This window comes from Scardinius erythrophthalmus (genome assembly GCF_964197995.2).
Source record: "Scardinius erythrophthalmus genome assembly, chromosome: 1".
NCBI classification, from domain to species: domain Eukaryota; kingdom Metazoa; phylum Chordata; class Actinopteri; order Cypriniformes; family Leuciscidae; genus Scardinius; species Scardinius erythrophthalmus.
In genome coordinates this window covers 43,379,224-43,395,932 of record NC_138221.1, presented here as the reverse complement: position 1 = coordinate 43,395,932, position 16,709 = coordinate 43,379,224, and the positions used below count along the sequence as shown (strand labels likewise).

The following is a 16,709-nucleotide window of genomic DNA, read 5'->3' as shown; positions in this document are numbered from 1 at the left end:
AAACAAGAAGAAATCTCATATGCCATTGTTTTCCCTGGCATGAGGTCAGAGAAAAGTATTTCTAAAGGACTAAGCATATTATGTACTTTTCTGTTATAATGTTTTTTAGATCTTTAGCCTTGCTGTTCTCAGCTAGTGTAAAACATTTACTGTCATTAGACTTTGATAAAGGACAACTGCTTGACATGCACAAAAATATAAAAGCAGGTTCATTGGTATTAAAAAAGTTAAATCAATGATTTGACAAAACTCTAAGTGTGTGCTAAAATGTCTATTGAAACATGAGCCTCCATGAAGAAAATCATCAATCTTGACCCAACAGCAATACAATAGAGAGGGACACATGAAGTAGCTACATTGTCAAATGTAAAATGTTAGACATTTCAGGGATGTAACTTGGACTATATCAACAGCAATATTGCTGCAGTCTTGCATAGAAGCTATGTACAAAAATCAGACATGCAACAGATTTAGAGAGAGGTAAACATCTTATTAATAAAGAAACATTCACAGGCCTCAAGAGAAAACATACCTGTATATTGGGCCTCTCTGACTTGCTTTCCCATCTTGTGGTCGAACTCGCACTTAACTTTGACGTCTGTGTTCGTCCATTTGTCGGCACTGATTTGAAAAATGCTTGTGGCACTATACAAGGTTACTGAGGCATTCTTCTCACTTGTGTCATAGGTGTCTATCGCATTTTTCACCTCCTTACCATCCAGAAACCACTTCAACGAGTATGTTTTAGGCGAAAACTGCCGGGCTAAACACGAGAAGGTTGCTGTCCCACGCTCTAACTCCTTTTTTGTAGGTTCTGTTAAGACGACAGTTGCAGGCTGTGGAACTGGCAACATACAGGAGAAAGCAGAGAGAACATGAAAAGCAAGAAAATGCTTTTTCTCAAAATGAAATGATTCCATTTTCTATTATGTATTTTTAATCACATTTTCTTTAGGGTGACTTGTAACATCTTGTCCAGGGACTATGGATGAAAAATAGCCTTTGGCTAATTCTGGTACATTTACAGGATGTTTTTATTAATGTACAATGTCCCTGCCAAACTAAATAAAAAAAAATAAAAATAAAAAAATAATGGTGCAACATGCTTTAATTAGGCAAAGCACACAGATGCTCTTGAGTTTGAACGTCAATGTTAAATGTTGTAGCCTATATTTATATTTAACTTATTATTATTTAATTTTTTCCTTTATCTTTTGTGTATAAAACAAGAAGAAATCTCATATGCCATTGTTTTCCCTGGCATGAGGTCAGAGAAAAGTATTTCTAAAGGACTAAGCATATTATGTACTTTTCTGTTCTAATGTTTTTTAGATCTTTAGCCTTGCTGTTCTCAGCTAGTGTAAAACATTTACTGTCATTAGACTTTGATAAAGGACAACTGCTTGACATGCACAAAAATATAAAAGCAGGTTCATTGGTATTAAAAAAGTTCAATCAATGATTTGACAAAACTCTAAGTGTGTGCTAAAATGTCTATTGAAACATGAGCCTCCATGAAGAAAATCATCAATCTTGACCCAACAGCAATACAATAGAGAGGGACACATGAAGTAGCTACATTGTCAAATGTAAAATGTTAGACATTTCAGGGATGTAACTTGGACTATATCAACAGCAATATTGCTGCAGTCTTGCATAGAAGCTATGTACAAAAATCAGACATGCAACAGATTTAGAGAGAGGTAAACATCTTATTAATAAAGAAACATTCACAGGCCTCAAGAGAAAACATACCTGTATATTGGGCCTCTCTGACTTGCTTTCCCATCTTGTGCTCGAACTCGCACTTAATATTGACGTTTTTGTTCTTCAATGTGTCGGCACTGATTTGAAAAATGCTTGTGGCACTATACAAGGTTACTGAGGCATTCTTCTCACTTGTTTCACGGGTGTCTATCGCATTTTTCACCTCATCATCCTGAAACCACTTCAACGAGTATGTTTTAGGCGAAAACTGCCGGGCTGAACACGAGAAGGATGCTGTCCCACTCTCTAACTCCTTTTTTGTAGGTTCTGTTAAGACGACAGTTGCAGGCTGATCTGGAACTGGCAACATACAGGAGAAAGCAGAGAGAACATTAAAAAGCAAGAAAATGCTTTTTCTCAAAATGTAATGATTCAATTTTTATTATGTATTTTTAATCACATTTTCTTTAGGGTGACTTGTAACATCTTGTCCAGGGACTACGGATGAAAAATAGCCTTTGGCTAATTCTGGTACATTTACAGGATGTTTTTATTAATGTACAATGTCCCTGTCAAACTAAATAAAAAAAATATATAAAAAATGGTGCAACATGCTTTATTAGGCAAAGCACACAGATGCTCTTGAGTTTGAACGTCAATGTTAAATGTTGTAGCCTATATTTATATTAAACTTATTATTTTTTTCTTTTTCCTTTATCTTTTGTTTATAAAACAAGAAGAAATCTCATATGCCATTGTTTTCCCTGGCATGAGGTCAGAGAAAAAGTATTTCTAAAGGAGCCTCCTCAAAGAAAATCATCAATCTTGACCCAACAGCAATACAATAGAGAGGGACACATGAAGTAGCTACATTGTCAAATGTAAAATGTTAGACATTTCAGGGATGTAACTTGGACTATATCAACAGCAATATTGCTGCAGTCTTGCATAGAAACTATGTACAAAAATCAGACATGCAACAGATTTAGAGAGAGGTAAACATCTTATGAATAATGAAACATTCACAGGCCTCAAGAGAAAACATACCTGTATATTGGGCCTCTCTGACTTGCTTTCCCATCTTGTGGTCGAACTCGCACTTAACTTTGACGTCTGTGTTCGTCCATTTGTCGGCACTGATTTGAAAAATGCTTGTGGCACTATACAAGGTTACTGAGGCATTCTTCTCACTTGTGTCATAGGTGTCTATCGCATTATTCACCTCCTTACCATCCAGAAACCACTTCAACGAGTATGTTTTAGGCGAAAACTGCCGGGCTGAACACGAGAAGGATGCTGTCCCACTCTCTAACTCCTTTTTTGTAGGTTCTGTTAAGACGACAGTTGCAGGCTGTGGAACTGGCAACATACAGGAGAAAACAGAGAGAACATGAAAAGCAAGAAAATGCTTGATTTTTCTCAAAATGTAATGATTCAATTTTCTATTATGTATTTTTAATCACATTTTCTTTAGGGTGACTTGTAACATCTTGTCCAGGGACTACGGATGAAAAATAGCCTTTGGCTAATTCTGGTACATTTACAGGATGTTTTTATTAATGTACAATGTCCCTGCCAAACTAAAAAAAAAAAAAAAAAAATGGTGCAACATGCTTTATTAGGCAAAGAACACAGATGCTCTTGAGCTTGAACGTCAATGTTAAATGTTGTAGCCTATATTTATATTTAACTTATTATTCTTTTCTTTTTCCTTTATCTTTTGTTTATAAAACAAGAAGAAATCTCATATGCCATTGTTTTCCCTGGCATGAGGTCAGAGAAAAGTATTTCTAAAGGACTAAGCATATTATGTACTTTTCTGTTCTAATGTTTTTTAGATCTTTAGCCTTGCTGTTCTCAGCTAGTGTAAAACATTTACTGTCATTAGACTTTGATAAAGGACAACTGCTTGACATGCACAAAAATATAAAAGCAGGTTCATTAAAAAAGTTCAATCAGTGATTTGACAAAACTAAAAGATTGTTCTAAAATGTCTCTTCAAACATGAGCCTCCTCAAAGAAAATCATCAATCTTGACCCAACAGCAATACAATAGAGAGGGACACATGAAGTAGCTACATTGTCAAATGTAAAATGTTAGACATTTCAGGGATGTAACTTGGACTATATCAACAGCAATATTGCTGCAGTCTTGCATAGAAGCTATGTACAAAAATCAGACATGCAACAGATTTAGAGAGAGGTAAACATCTTATGAATAATGAAACATTCACAATCCTCAAGAGAAAACATACCTGTATATTGGGCCTCTTTGACTTGCTTTCCCATCTTGTGGTCGAACTCGCACTTAATATTGACGTCTTTGTTCTTCAATGTGTCGGCACTGATTTGAAAAATGCTTGTGGCACTATACAAGGTTACTGAGGCATTCTTCTCACTTGTTTCACGGGTGTCTATCGCATTTTTCACCTCATCATCCAGAAACCACTTCAACGAGTATGTTTTAGGCGAAAACTGCCGGGCTGAACACGAGAAGGATGCTGTCCCACTCTCTAACTCCTTTTCTGTAGGTCTTGTTAAGACGACAGTTGCAGGCTGATGTGGAACTGGCAACATACAGGAGAAAACAGAGAGGACATGAAAAGCAAGAAAATGCTTGCTTTTCTCAAAATGTAATGATTCAATTTTCGGTAACACTTTAAAATACGGATCCTTCGTTAATGAATAACTACACAGGAACAAATGAGTAACACAATATTAACAATTTAGTAACTACAGTTAACTAACAAGTAACTCTGATTAACGAATTAGTAAGTAATAGCACACAGATTTAAGTGGTAGTTCACTATTAACTAATCAATTACTACTATTTTTTTAATACTTCCCAGAGAACTACAGAATTTTTTTACAGATTTAAGTGGTAGTTCACTAATAACTAATTAATAACTACAATTTTTTAATACTTCTCAGAGAAATAATGAAAAAAATTCACAATTCATGCAAAACTTAATAACTAATGCAGGAAAAATTACTAGCACTAGATTAACATTACTGCTAGATACTGTACACTAATTATCAATATGTAGTAGCGTAGCAGACTTATGATTTGGGAAAGCTGTCAATAATTAGCCTATGCACTGCTGTCTTTTAGAGAACTATTCATAAACTAAATAATTTTTAAGAATTGTTTTTTATAAATGCACTTGTCTGGAACACTTACCCTGTGGCCGATTTTCCGGCATTCCTCTGGACTGGCTTTGAATAACTAGACTCATCATGGTGAGTACTGGAACATACTGAGTCATCAGCCATCCAAATACCAGTTATTTTATTATTTAACCTACCTCTCAAAATTGTTTTTATGTATGTCTCTTTGTTCATATGTATATATATATATATATATAAATATGTGTGTGTATATATATCCTGTGAATGATTAGATGATTCTACCCTTTCGGGTTGGCTCTTCATTAGTAACTACAGCATGGAATCATGATAACTAGTAATGACTCAAGTGTTAATGTATACTTTTATAGGACTTACAAATTATTTGGATCCGTATTCTAAAGTGAAGATCATGTTAACTAACTAGTAATGACTCAAGTGTTACTACATACCCCTATTTGGATCCGTATTCTAAAGTGAAGATCATGTTAACTAACTAGTAATGACTCAAGTGTTACTACATACCTCTATAGGAACTACTAATTATTTGGATCCGTATTCTAAAGTGAAGATCATGTTAACTAACTAGTAATGACTCAAGTGTTACTACATACCCCTATAGGAACTACTAATTATTTGGATCCGTATTCTAAAGTGAAGATCATGTTAACTAACTAGTAATGACTCAAGTGTCTCAAATGACTCAAGCTATAATAAAATAACTGGTATTTGGATGGCTGATGACTCAGTATGTTCCAGTACTCACCATGATGAGTCTAGTTATTCAAAGCCAGTCCAGAGGAATGCCGGAAAATCGGCCACAGGGTAAGTGTTCCAGACAAGTGCATTTATAAAAAACAATTCTTAAAAATTATTTAGTTTATGAATAGTTCTCTAAAAGACAGCAGTGCATAGGCTAATTATTGACAGCTTTCCCAAATCATAAGTCTGCTACGCTACTACATATTGATAATTAGTGTACAGTATCTAGCAGTAATGTTAATCTAGTGCTAGTAATTTGTCCTGCATTAGTTATTAATTAGTTTTGCATGAATTGTGAATTTTTTTCATTATTTCTCTGGGAAGTATTGAAAAATAGTAGTTATTGATTAGTTATTAGTGAACTACCACTTAAATCTGTAAAAAAATTCAGTAGTTCTCTGTGAAGTATTAAAAAAATAGTAGTTATTGATTAGTTAATAGTGAACTACCACTTAAATCTGTGTGCTATTACTTACTAATTCGTTAATCAGAGTTACTTGTTAGTTAATTGTAGTTACTAGATTGTTAATATTGTGTTACTCATTTGTTCCTGTGTAGTTATTCATTAACGAAGGATCCGTATTTTAAAGTGTTACCCAATTTTCTATTATGTATTTTTAATCACATTTTCTTTAGGGTGACTTGTAACATCTTGTCCAGGGACTACGGATGAAAAATAGCCTTTGGCTAATTCTGGTACATTTACAGGATGTTTTTATTAATGTACAATGTCCCTGTCAAACTAAATAAAAAAATATATAAAAAATGGTGCAACATGCTTTATTAGGCAAAGCACATATATGCTCTTGAGTTTGAACGTCAATGTTAAATGTTGTAGCCTATATTTATATTTAACTTATAATTTTTTTCTTTTTCCTTTATCTTTTGTTTATAAAACAAGAAGAAATCTCATATGCCATTGTTTTCCCTGGCATGAGGTCAGAGAAAAGTATTTCTAAAGGACTAAGCATATTATGTACTTTTCTGTTCTAATGTTTTTTAGATCTATAGCCTTGCTGTTCTCAGCTAGTGTAAAACATTTACTGTCATTAGACTTTGATAAAGGACAACTGCTTGACATGCACAAAAATATAAAAGCAGGTTCATTAAAAAAGTTCAATCAGTGATTTGACAAAACTAAAAGATTGTTCTAAAATGTCTCTTCAAACATGAGCCTCCTCAAAGAAAATCATCAATCTTGACCCAACAGCAATACAATAGAGAGGGACACATGAAGTAGCTACATTGTCAAATGTAAAATGTTAGACATTTCAGGGATGTAACTTGGACTATATCAACAGCAATATTGCTGCAGTCTTGCATAGAAGCTATGGTCAAAAATCAGACATGCAACAGATTTAGAGAGAGGTAAACATCTTATGAATAATGAAAAATTCACAATCCTCAAGAGAAAACATACCTGTATATTGGGCCTCTCTGACTTGCTTTCCCATCTTGTGGTCGAACTCGCACTTAACTTTGACGTCTGTGTCCGTCCATTTGTCGGCACTGATTTGAAAAATGCTTGTGGCACTATACAAGGTTACTGAGGCATTCTTCTCACTTGTGTCATAGGTGTCTATCGCATTTTTCACCTCCTTACCATCCAGAAACCACTTCAACGAGTATGTTTTAGGCGAAAACTGCCGGGCTGAACACGAGAAGGATGCTGTCCCACTCTCTAACTCCTTTTTTGTAGGTTCTGTTAAGACGACAGTTGCAGGCTGTGGAACTGGCAACATACAGGAGAAAGCAGAGAGAACATGAAAAGCAAGAAAATGCTTGCTTTTTCTCAAAATGTAATGATTCAATTTTCTATTATGTATTTTTAATCACATTTTCTTTAGGGTGACTTGTAACATCTTGTCCAGGGACTACGGATGAAAAATAGCCTTTGGCTAATTCTGGTACATTTACAGGATGTTTTTATTAATGTACAATGTCCCTGTCAAACTAAATAAAAAAAAATTATAAATAAAACAAATGGTGCAACATGCTTTATTAGGCAAAGCACACAGATGCTCTTGAGCTTGAACGTCAATGTTAAATGTTGTAGCCTATATTAATATTTAACTTATTATTTTTTTCTTTTTCCTTTATCTTTTGTTTATAAAACAAGAAGAAATCTCATATGCCATTGTTTTCCCTGGCATGAGGTCAGAGAAAAGTATTTCTAAAGGACTAAGCATATTATGTACTTTTCTGTTCTAATGTTTTTTAGATCTTTAGCCTTGCTGTTCTCAGCTAGTGTAAAACATTTACTGTCATTAGACTTTGATAAAGGACAACTGCTTGACATGCACAAAAATATAAAAGCAGGTTCATTAAAAAAGTTCAATCAGTGATTTGACAAAACTAAAAGATTGTTCTAAAATGTCTCTTCAAACATGAGCCTCCTCAAAGAAAATCATCAATCTTGACCCAACAGCAATACAATAGAGAGGGACACATGAAGTAGCTACATTGTCAAATGTAAAATGTTAGACATTTCAGGGATGTAACTTGGACTATATCAACAGCAATATTGCTGCAGTCTTGCATAGAAGCTATGGTCAAAAATCAGACATGCAACAGATTTAGAAAGAGGTAAACATCTTATGAATAAAGAAACATTCACAATCCTCAAGAGAAAACATACCTGTATATTGGGCCTCTCTGACTTGCTTTCCCATCTTGTGCTCGAACTCGCACTTAATATTGATGTCTTTGTTCTTCAATGTGTCGGCACTGATTTGAAAAATGCTTGTGGCACTATACAAGGTTACTGAGGCATTCTTCTCACTTGTTTCACGGGTGTCTATCGCATTTTTCACCTCATCATCCAGAAACCACTTCAACGAGTATGTTTTAGGCGAAAACTGCCGGGCTGAACACGAGAAGGATGCTGTCCCATTCTCTAACTCCTTTTCTGTAGGTCTTGTTAAGACGACAGTTGCAGGCTGATCTGGAACTGGCAACATACAGGAGAAAACAGAGAAAACATGAAAAGCAAGAAAATGCTTGCTTTTTCTCAAAATGTAATGATTCAATTTTCTATTATGTATTTTTAATCACATTTTCTTTAGGGTGACTTGTAACATCTTGTCCAGGGACTACGGATGAAAAATAGCCTTTGGCTAATTCTGGTACATTTACAGGATGTTTTTATTAATGTACAATGTCCCTGTCAAACTAAATAAAAAAATATATAAAAAATGGTGCAACATGCTTTATTAGGCAAAGCACATATATGCTCTTGAGTTTGAACGTCAATGTTAAATGTTGTAGCTTATATTTATATTTAACTTATTATTCTTTTCTTTTTCCTTTATCTTTTGTTTATAAAACAAGAAGAAATCTCATATGCCATTGTTTTCCCTGGCATGAGGTCAGAGAAAAAGTATTTCTAAAGGAGCCTCCTCAAAGAAAATCATCAATCTTGACCCAACAGCAATACAATAGAGAGGGACACATGAAGTAGCTACATTGTCAAATGTAAAATGTTAGACATTTCAGGGATGTAACTTGGACTATATGAACAGCAATATTGCTGCAGTCTTGCATAGAAACTATGTACAAAAATCAGACATGCAACAGATTTAGAGAGAGGTAAACATCTTATGAATAATGAAACATTCACAATCCTCAAGAGAAAACATACCTGTATATTGGGCCTCTCTGACTTGCTTTCCCATCTTGTGGTCGAACTCGCACTTAACTTTGACGTCTGTGTTCGTCCATTTGTCGGCACTGATTTGAAAAATGCTTGTGGCACTATACAAGGTTACTGAGGCATTCTTCTCACTTGTGTCATAGGTGTCTATCGCATTTTTCACCTCCTTACCATCCAGAAACCACTTAAACGAGTATGCTTTAGGCGAAAACTGCCGGGCTGAACACGAGAAGGATGCTGTCCCATTCTCTAACTCCTTTTTTGTAGGTTCTGTTAAGACGACAGTTGCAGGCTGTGGAACTGGCAACATACAGGAGAAAGCAGAGAGAACATGAAAAGCAAGAAAATGCTTGCTTTTCTCAAAATGTAATGATTCAATTTTCTATTATGTATTTTTAATCACATTTTCTTTAGGGTGACTTGTAACATCTTGTCCAGGGACTACGGATGAAAAATAGCCTTTGGCTAATTCTGGTACATTTACAGGATGTTTTTATTAATGTACAATGTCCCTGCCAAACTAAAAAAAAAAAAAAAAAATGGTGCAACATGCTTTATTAGGCAAAGCACACAGATGCTCTTGAGTTTGAACGTCAATGTTAAATGTTGTAGCCAATATTTATATTTAACTTATTATTTTTTTCTTTTTCCTTTATCTTTTGTTTATAAAACAAGAAGAAATCTCATATGCCATTGTTTTCCCTGGCATGAGGTCAGAGAAAAGTATTTCTAAAGGACTAAGCATATTATGTACTTTTCTGTTCTAATGTTTTTTAGATCTTTAGCCTTGCTGTTCTCAGCTAGTGTAAAACATTAACTGTCATTAGACTTTGATAAAGGACAACTGCTTGACATGCACAAAAATATAAAAGCAGGTTCATTAAAAAAGTTCAATCAGTGATTTGACAAAACTAAAAGATTGTTCTAAAATGTCTCTTCAAACATGAGCCTCCTCAAAGAAAATCATCAATCTTGACCCAACAGCAATACAATAGAGAGGGACACATGAAGTAGCTACATTGTCAAATGTAAAATGTTAGACATTTCAGGGATGTAACTTGGACTATATCAACAGCAATATTGCTGCAGTCTTGCATAGAAGCTATGGTCAAAAATCAGACATGCAACAGATTTAGAGAGAGGTAAACATCTTATGAATAAAGAAACATTCACAGGCCTCAAGAGAAAACATACCTGTATATTGGGCCTCTCTGACTTGCTTTCCCATCTTGTGGTCGAACTCGCACTTAATATTGACGTCTTTGTTCTTCAATGTGTCGGCACTGATTTGAAAAATGCTTGTGGCACTATACAAGGTTACTGAGGCATTCTTCTCACTTGTTTCACGGGTGTCTATCGCATTTTTCACCTCATCATCCAGAAACCACTTCAACGAGTATGTTTTAGGCGAAAACTGCCGGGCTGAACACGAGAAGGATGCTGTCCCACTCTCTAACTCCTTTTCTGTAGGTCTTGTTAAGACGACGGTTGCAGGCTGATCTGGAACTGGCAACATACAGGAGAAAACAGAGAGAACATGAAAAGCAAGAAAATGTTTGCTTTTTCTCAAAATGTAATGATTCAATTTTCTATTATGTATTTTTAATCACATTTTCTTTAGGGTGACTTGTAACATCTTGTCCAGGGACTACGGATGAAAAATAGCCTTTGGCTAATTCTGGTACATTTACAGGATGTTTTTATTAATGTACAATGTCCCTGTCAAACTAAATAAAAAAATATATAAAAAATGGTGCAACATGCTTTATTAAGCAAAGCACATATATGCTCTTGAGTTTGAACGTCAATGTTAAATGTTGTAGCCTATATTTATATTGAACTTATTATTCTTTTCTTTTTCCTTCATCTTTTGTTTATAAAACAAGAAGAAATCTCATATGCCATTGTTTTCCCTGGCATGAGGTCAGAGAAAAGTATTTCTAAAGGACTAAGCATATTATGTACTTTTCTGTTCTAATGTTTTTTAGATCTTTAGCCTTGCTGTTCTCAGCTAGTGTAAAACATTTACTGTCATTAGACTTTGATAAAGGACAACTGCTTGACATGCACAAAAATATAAAAGCAGGTTCATTAAAAAAGTTCAATCAGTGATTTGACAAAACTAAAATATTGTTCTAAAATGTCTCTTCAAACATGAGCCTCCTCAAAGAAAATCATCAATCTTGACCCAACAGCAATACAATAGAGAGGGACACATGAAGTAGCTATATTGTCAAATGTAAAATGTTAGACATTTCAGGGATGTAACTTGGACTATATCAACAGCAATATTGCTGCAGTCTTGCATAGAAGCTATGTACAAAAATCAGACATGCAACAGATTTAGAAAGAGGTAAACATCTTATGAATAAAGAAACATTCACAGGCCTCAAGAGAAAACATACCTGTATATTGGGCCTCTCTGACTTGCTTTCCCATCTTGTGGTCGAACTCGCACTTAACTTTGACGTCTGTGTTCGTCCATTTGTCGGCACTGATTTGAAAAATGCTTATGGCACTATACAAGGTTACTGAGGCATTCTTCTCACTTGTGTCATAGGTGTCTATCGCATTTTTCACCTCCTTACCATCCAGAAACCACTTAAACGAGTATGTTTTAGGCGAAAACTGCCGGGCTGAACACGAGAAGGATGCTGTCCCACGCTCTAACTCCTTTTTTGTAGGTTCTGTTAAGACGACAGTTGCAGGCTGTGGAACTGGCAACATACAGGAGAAAACAGAGAGGACATGAAAAGCAAGAAAATGCTTGCTTTTTCTCAAAATGTAATGATTAAATTTTCTATTATGTATTTTTAATCACATTTTCTTTAGGGTGACTTGTAACATATTGTCCAGGGACTACGGATGAAAAATAGCCTTTGGCTAATTCTGGTACATTTACAGGAATGTTTTTATTAATGTACAATGTCCCTGTCAAACTAAATAAAAAAAATAAAAAATAAAAAAATGGTGCAACATGCTTTATTAGGCAAAGCACACAGATGCTCTTGAGTTTGAACGTCAATGTTAAATGTTGTAGCCTATATTTATATTGAACTTATTATTCTTTTCTTTTTCCTTTATCTTTTGTTTATAAAACAAGAAGAAATCTCATATGCCATTGTTTTCCCTGGCATGAGGTCAGAGAAAAGTATTTCTAAAGGACTAAGCATATTATGTACTTTTCTGTTCTAATGTTTTTTAGATCTTTAGCCTTGCTGTTCTCAGCTAGTGTAAAACATTAACTGTCATTAGACTTTGATAAAGGACAACTGCTTGACATGCACAAAAATATAAAAGCAGGTTCATTAAAAAAGTTCAATCAGTGATTTGACAAAACTAAAAGATTGTTCTAAAATGTCTCTTCAAACATGAGCCTCCTCAAAGAAAATCATCAATCTTGACCCAACAGCAATACAATAGAGAGGGACACATGAAGTAGCTACATTGTCAAATGTAAAATGTTAGACATTTCAGGGATGTAACTTGGACTATATCAACAGCAATATTGCTGCAGTCTTGCATAGAAGCTATGGTCAAAAATCAGACATGCAACAGATTTAGAGAGAGGTAAACATCTTATTAATAAAGAAACATTCACAGGCCTCAAGAGAAAACATACCTGTATATTGGGCCTCTCTGACTTGCTTTCCCATCTTGTGGTCGAACTCGCACTTAATATTGACGTCTTTGTTCTTCAATGTGTCGGCACTGATTTGAAAAATGCTTGTGGCACTATACAAGGTTACTGAGGCATTCTTCTCACTTGTTTCACGGGTGTCTATCGCATTTTTCACCTCATCATCCAGAAACCACTTCAACGAGTATGCTTTAGGCGAAAACTGCCGGGCTGAACACGAGAAGGATGCTGTCCCACTCTCTAACTCCTTTTCTGTAGGTCTTGTTAAGACGACAGTTGCAGGCTGATGTGGAACTGGCAACATACAGGAGAAAACAGAGAGGACATGAAAAGCAAGAAAATGCTTGCTTTTTCTCAAAATGTAATGATTCAATTTTCTATTATGTATTTTTAATCACATTTTCTTTAGGGTGACTTGTAACATCTTGTCCAGGGACTACGGATGAAAAATAGCCTTTGGCTAATTCTGGTACATTTACAGGAATGTTTTTATTAATGTACAATGTCCCTGTCAAACTAAATAAAAAAATAAAATAAAAAATAAAACAAATGGTGCAACATGCTTTATTAGGCAAAGCACACAGATGCTCTTGAGCTTGAACGTCAATGTTAAATGTTGTAGCCTATATTTATATTTAACTTATTATTATTTTTTTTTTCCCTTTATCTTTTGTTTATAAAACAAGAAGAAATCTCATATGCCATTGTTTTCCCTGGCATGAGGTCAGAGAAAAGTATTTCTAAAGGACTAAGCATATTATGTACTTTTCTGTTCTAATGTTTTTTAGATCTTTAGCCTTGCTGTTCTCAGCTAGTGTAAAACATTTACTGTCATTAGACTTTGATAAAGGACAACTGCTTGACATGCACAAAAATATAAAAGCAGGTTCATTAAAAAAGTTCAATCAATGATTTGACAAAAATTGAGCATCAGCGTTAGTTCTGGCAGGCCAAGTAGTCAAGACGCTGCTAATGCTGTTTGCTAACAACACTGTCCCGTCAGCTGATCTGCTCCAGCTGAGCAGCATTAGCTCGTTAACTCCCCTCTGCTCAATGGCCAAAGCTCAAACAAGGCGCCCTATTTAAAGCACATTCAGTTTGCTCATACATGTTTGCTGCTTGCTTCTGCTGCCCGCCACCTCCTCCTTATGCATAACGTGGCATTTGCTTTATGTCATGTTGCTTGCTCTGTTCACAGGGGGATATTTTAGCTCTCATAGTCCTAAACTGTGTGAGCGTTCCCTAATGCTGCTGCTGCTGTCCTCTGACTCTCTGCTATTTCATGGTGCTCATGAAAGGTCAGAGGACTCCCTGAACAGAGCCATACCGCCAAATTTCAATTCAGGAACATCAACTTGTTTGCAATCTATTCAATAAAAATTCTTTATTTTTATTGTCTGTGTGTTCTTGACTTAATGGACCTGACAGAACTAAAAGATTGTTCTAAAATGTCTCTTCAAACATGAGCCTCCTCAAAGAAAATCATCAATCTTGACCCAACAGCAATACAATAGAGAGGGACACATGAAGTAGCTACATTGTCAAATGTAAAATGTTAGACATTTCAGGGATGTAACTTGGACTATATCAACAGCAATATTGCTGCAGTCTTGCATAGAATCTATGTACAAAAATCAGACATGCAACAGATTTAGAGAGAAGTAAACATCTTATTAATAAAGAAACATTCACAGTCCTCAAGAGAAAACATACCTGTATATTGGGCCTCTCTGACTTGCTTTCCCATCTTGTGGTCGAACTCGCACTTAACTTTGACGTCTGTGTCCGTCCATTTGTCGGCACTGATTTGAAAAATGCTTGTGGCACTATACAAGGTTACTGAGGCATTCTTCTCACTTGTGTCATAGGTGTCTATCGCATTATTCACCTCCTTACCATCCAGAAACCACTTAAACGAGTATGCTTTAGGCGAAAACTGCCGGGCTGAACACGAGAAGGATGCTGTCCCACTCTCTAACTCCTTTTTTGTAGGTTCTGTTAAGACGACAGTTGCAGGCTGTGGAACTGGCAACATACAGGAGAAAACAGAGAGAACATGAAAAGCAAGAAAATGCTTGCTTTTTCTCAAAATGTAATGATTCAATTTTCTATTATGTATTTTTAATCACATTTTCTTTAGGGTGACTTGTAACATCTTGTCCAGGGACTACGGATGAAAAATAGCCTTTGGCTAATTCTGGTACATTTACAGGATGTTTTTATTAATGTACAATGTCCCTGTCAAACTAAGTAAAAAAAAAAAAAAAAAATGGTGCAACATGCTTTATTAGGCAAAGCACACAGATGCTCTTGAGCTTGAACGTCAATGTTAAATGTTGTAGCCTATATTTATATTTAACTTATTATTTTTTTCTTTTTCCTTTATCTTTTGTTTATAAAACAAGAAGAAATCTCATATGCCATTGTTTTCCCTGGCATGAGGTCAGAGAAAAGTATTTCTAAAGGACTAAGCATATTATGTACTTTTCTGTTCTAATGTTTTTTAGATCTTTAGCCTTGCTGTTCTCAGCTAGTGTAAAACATTTACTGTCATTAGACTTTGATAAAGGACAACTGCTTGACATGCACAAAAATATAAAAGCAGGTTCATTAAAAAAGTTCAATCAGTGATTTGACAAAACTAAAAGATTGTTCTAAAATGTCTCTTCAAACATGAGCCTCCTCAAAGAAAATCATCAATCTTGACCCAACAGCAATACAATAGAGAGGGACACATGAAGTAGCTACATTGTCAAATGTAAAATGTTAGACATTTCAGGGATGTAACTTGGACTATATCAACAGCAATATTGCTGCAGTCTTGCATAGAAGCTATGGTCAAAAATCAGACATGCAACAGATTTAGAAAGAGGTAAACATCTTATGAATAAAGAAACATTCACAATCCTCAAGAGAAAACATACCTGTATATTGGGCCTCTCTGACTTGCTTTCCCATCTTGTGGTCGAACTCGCACTTAATATTGACGTCTTTGTTCTTCAATGTGTCGGCACTGATTTGAAAAATGCTTGTGGCACTATACAAGGTTACTGAGGCATTCTTCTCACTTGTTTCACGGGTGTCTATCGCATTTTTCACCTCATCATCCAGAAACCACTTCAACGAGTATGTTTTAGGTGAAAACTGCCAGGCTGAACACGAGAAGGATGCTGTCCCACTCTCTAACTCCTTTTCTGTAGGTCTTGTTAAGACGACAGTTGCAGGCTGATGTGGAACTGGCAACATACAGGAGAAAACAGAGAGGACATGAAAAGCAAGAAAATGCTTGCTTTTTCTCAAAATGTAATGATTCAATTTTCTATTATGTATTTTTAATCACATTTTCTTTAGGGTGACTTGTAACATCTTGTCCAGGGACTACGGATGAAAAATAGCCTTTGGCTAATTCTGGTACATTTACAGGAATGTTTTTATTAATGTACAATGTCCCTGTCAAACTAAATAAAAAAATAAAATAATAATAATAAAACAAATGGTGCAACATGCTTTATTAGGCAAAGCACACAGATGCTCTTGAGTTTGAACGTCAATGTTAAATGTTGTAGCCTATATTTATATTTAACTTATTATTCTTTTCTTTTTCCTTTATCTTTTGTTTATAAAACAAGAAGAAATCTCATATGCCATTGTTTTCCCTGGCATGAGGTCAGAGAAAAAGTATTTCTAAAGGACTAAGCATATTATGTACTTTTCTGTTCTAATGTTTTTTAGATCTATAGCCTTGCTGTTCTCAGCTAGTGTAAAACATTTACTGTCATTAGACTTTGATAAAGGACAACTGCTTGACATGCACAAAAATAT

At 35.1% G+C, this 16,709-nt stretch overlaps 1 protein-coding gene and 2 gene segments (V, D, J or C); all 3 read right to left on the bottom strand.

Moving 5' to 3' along the window:
* Positions 1-16,709, bottom strand: part of ighd (immunoglobulin heavy constant delta) — a 509,609-nt gene that overhangs the window by 64,933 nt on the left and 427,967 nt on the right. The window lies entirely within an intron of this gene.
* LOC308697674 (Ig heavy chain C region-like) lies at positions 1,595-9,381 on the bottom strand. The segment is given in 6 exons: positions 9,236-9,381; positions 8,234-8,545; positions 7,016-7,327; positions 3,963-4,274; positions 2,755-3,066; positions 1,595-2,067 (listed from the first exon to the last, which is right to left on the bottom strand).
* LOC308697667 (immunoglobulin heavy constant mu-like) overlaps positions 12,341-16,709 on the bottom strand; it is a 439,123-nt gene continuing 434,754 nt past the window's right edge. The window contains exons 6-8 of the C gene segment in view: positions 15,812-16,123; positions 14,601-14,912; positions 12,341-13,181 (exon numbers count right to left, since the gene is read on the bottom strand).